The sequence below is a fragment of the Carya illinoinensis genome, chromosome 1 (assembly GCF_018687715.1).
Source record: "Carya illinoinensis cultivar Pawnee chromosome 1, C.illinoinensisPawnee_v1, whole genome shotgun sequence".
Classification (NCBI taxonomy): Eukaryota; Viridiplantae; Streptophyta; class Magnoliopsida; order Fagales; family Juglandaceae; genus Carya; species Carya illinoinensis.
Genome location: NC_056752.1, coordinates 12,695,330 through 12,699,273, shown reverse-complemented (window position 1 = coordinate 12,699,273; position 3,944 = coordinate 12,695,330).

Here is a 3,944-nt window from a genome sequence, read left to right as displayed (position 1 = left end):
GAGTTAACGTCCGAACGTTAATTAATTAACGTTCGGACGTTAACTGTATATAAGGCCAGGCACGACGGTTTCCAGGCCATAACTTGTACGAAACCGGTCCGGAAACTCAAACTCTCTCATCCTCTCCGCCACGCACGCCGCCACAACCGTCGCCATCCGCCACCGCAACCGTCACTAAAAGGTAATGTGCCCTCTCCCTCTTCTATTTCCTTGCTTTTAATCGGTGGGTTTCAAAAATTCGAAACCCACCGTAGCCCGGTTATAAAACTTGCATTTCCGGCCACCATTCGCAGTAAAATGATAGAATAGGACCGTAGAAACATTTCCCATCTTTTGAAATTCATATTTTGGTTGTTTGTGGCTTCGAAACATGCGTTTCGAAGCTTTCGGTAATGGCTGAGTCGACTCAGCGATTCCGTGTCGTAACGTTCGGACGTCATGACACAACGTCTGAACGTGTGACCTTTTGTATTCAATACGTTCGCACGTTATATTGTTACGTGCGAACGTATTAGTTTTACGTGCGAACGTTTTTATCCAACGCTTTAACGTAACGTTGGATAAAACGTTCGAACGTAATCCGTTGGTCTTCTTCGGCTAGTAAGAACGTCCTAACGTATGACGATTCAAATTCATTACGTCCGAACGTTTAGGTAATACGTTCGGACGTAATGAACTTATTCGCACGTTTTTATCGAACGTTTGAATGAAACGTTCGATAAAAACGTCCGAACGTTTCATCTTTGTATATTCGGACGTATTTTAACGTGCGAACGTACATTGTATTAACGTTCGAACGTTTACAATATAAAATTTTTTTATATTGTTTCTTTTAGGTATTATTATTTTATATATTGAAAAAGTGAGTTTCTTTAAAAGTTTTACTCGCAAAATTATGTAAATTTATAAGGATGATATTTTAATTTTTAGTATAATCCATATATGTCATAATACGTATGTATATGTGATTATAATCATTTTTTTAAAATGTTATAACTTATATATTTTTTTTTATTTTCAGGATATGGCTCAGTATATGACGACAAGGAAGCGAGGGAGGGATGGAGGCAATCCGGACATCGCTCGACTGGGGGCACGAACTGTTATGGGGGAACGAGAAATCCTCAATAATGAGTTTGATGAGCTCAGCTGGGAGCGAAAGACGCTGAGAGACGTCTTCGTCACCAGAGGCTGGGGCCCCATATGCACATTGAGGGGAAAGATTTACCCCACAATGGTTCGAGAGTTTTACATTGGGATGGCCACCATGCCTAACGATGCATCATCCCATACTCTCAGTGTACGCGGTGTACAGTTTCAGTTCTCGGCGGATGTTCTCGCCGACTTGCTCCAGATTCCGCGTATGCTACCTGAGTCGACAGCTGCTCAGGCTGATGACATAGCAGCTGCATTTTCCCCAGGCATATTCGAGGCAGATCCAGCTGCTTCTGCTTCATCTTCGGGCCCTGTTGAGTTTATGCCCAGTCATGAAGAAGATCGACCCGAGGGCGATCCTATTGCTGCTGAGGTTGGTGACGATGAGCGGGACCAGGATTTCTACATCCTCACTGGCATGGACCGCACAAAGCTCGATAGGCCGAACTCCTTCAGCCAGAATCAGCTGCTGCCTTTCTTTCGCATGTTGCACATTTTTGTTGCAACAAATGTAAACCCGGTGGCACATAAGAGCACATTCAGTCGGGCTCGTGCACAGTTCCTGATTGGCTTGGCAAGTGGTGAGTCCATTGACTTGCCCCTTGTTATATTTGAGCGGATCCGTTACGAGGCCAGCATCGTTACCACGGATAATCTCCCGTACGGAGTCATCATCAGCCGCTTATTACTAGCCCGGGGAGTGCCACTCCAGGCGGAGGAGATGGTGATAAACCAGATGAGCCCTATCGACATAACCACACACCGCCGGAGCATTGGACAGGGGAGAGGCTCAGCTCGGCGTCAGTCTGGTCCTACGCCAGATCTTGTTCCCCCGACTGAGTCTGGGGCCGATGTTGCTCGCCCGTCGGCGAGTACTAGTCAGCAGCCGGGAGTTACATCTGCTGGGGATGTGCGACCTGCTTGGGTTGATACAATGATGACAGATATGAAGGCGCATATAGACCGACAGATCGATAGACAGATTGCACATATAGATCAGGCTGTCGCACATCTTGCACATCATGTAGATGTGCTAAACAATAAGGTTGAGACATTGACTGAGGAGTTTCGATCTTTTGTAAATCAGCAGTTCTGAAAGTGATTTGTAAAAATTTATCATTCGAACGTTTTTTATTTTCGACATATGTAATGGACACAAATATTTAATGTATATATTGTGTAGCTTAATTTCTACTCTTAATTTTTTTTTTAATATAACGTTACTCAACCTTACTATTAAAAAAAATATATATTATGGTTAATTTATGTAATTTTACATATAACGTTTGAACTTTATCACATTAACGTTCGAACATTGGCGCTAATATATTCACGTTCGCACGTAAATAGTTAAAACGTTCGAACGTTCGCGCTAATTTTTTTACGTTCGCACGTAAATATACATAACATTCGAACGTTACTGTGACGTTCGAACGTATTATGGGAAATGTCCGAACGTTTTGAAATTCTTGTCCGACATTTAGTGACAGTTCTCACAAACCGTCACAGTAAATACGTTTTAGTCACAGTTTGGAAACCGTCACTATTTATAATCTGTCACTAAAAGCCATATTTGTTGTAGTGTAGAATCATTAACGGTGGTTGTTAAGCAGTTTCGTATATAATTCAACTTCCCCATGCCCTCAAATAGTAGAAAATCATTAGTTTTTGTTTTTTCCAAACAAATTCATTGTAGGAAAGGGATACAATATCCCTTGATGTTCTTGATAATGATCTAACACAGAACATTAACATGATGAGATATGAAATATATATGTTACAAAGGTCCCATCACAATAATTGCATCATGCAGTGCTCAAATATATTATAACCAGATCATCGCGCGACAAGAACCTATTCATCCAAAAAGTGCATGAACTCACGGAATGAAACTTAATATTTTATCCCTAGCCTTCAAAAGGTGCAAGGAAATATTCAATGTCCTCCTGCGGCGGCCGTAGCCATACAGAAATGTTATGCTCTATGAGATGAACCCTCGGGCCTCAAAGCCACTGCATTTGGATAGTAGAAATAAACACATGTCAGCACACATGCACACGTGTTATAATGTTTAAGTTTTAACCTAATATGATCAGTAGCGGCAAATATACACATGCGACTTCGCACGTAGTACAGCCACGGTTTGGCTTGATCGTAAACGTTACAAGCAAGGCGCAGTACGTAATTTGGATTATTACAGCGCAGATCGAGAACGATCGATGGGGGTTGAAAAAAGGGAGAACATATATATGTTATTGGACGTACACAGAACTTGATTCGTTGTCCAAATTCCAGTACTGTATACAATTCGAAAGCTTTTTGACTCAAAAGTTTGGACATTAATTAAAGCAGCTTCCACCGTACTCATGCATGCATGTTAATATTTCATATGAGTAATGATGGAAGATTGGAAATCTTTTCCCCTGAAGATCGAAGATACTTTAGGATTATCAAAAAGGAATCTAGCATGACCAAGTTTTGGGTGCCAGTTCTGTTTACACAGAATCCAGACTAGCTAGTGCGCTGCTTAATTAATTCCCTTTTATTCCAAGCCAATTTCAGCCCCATCAGATGAGAGATCTAGGTCTTGTTTCGAACAATACTTAAATCTTTCTATAATAATTTTAATGGAGCTCCAAATATATATACAATTGCCTAATTCTTTCAGAATGAAGATTTTGATCATGTGGCTTGGGCTTTCCTTGAGCCATTACAAAGCAATTGTTTCAAACTATTGAATAGGAGGCCAGGTGCTACTTTTTTCATGCCCTTGACCAATAAAAAAATAA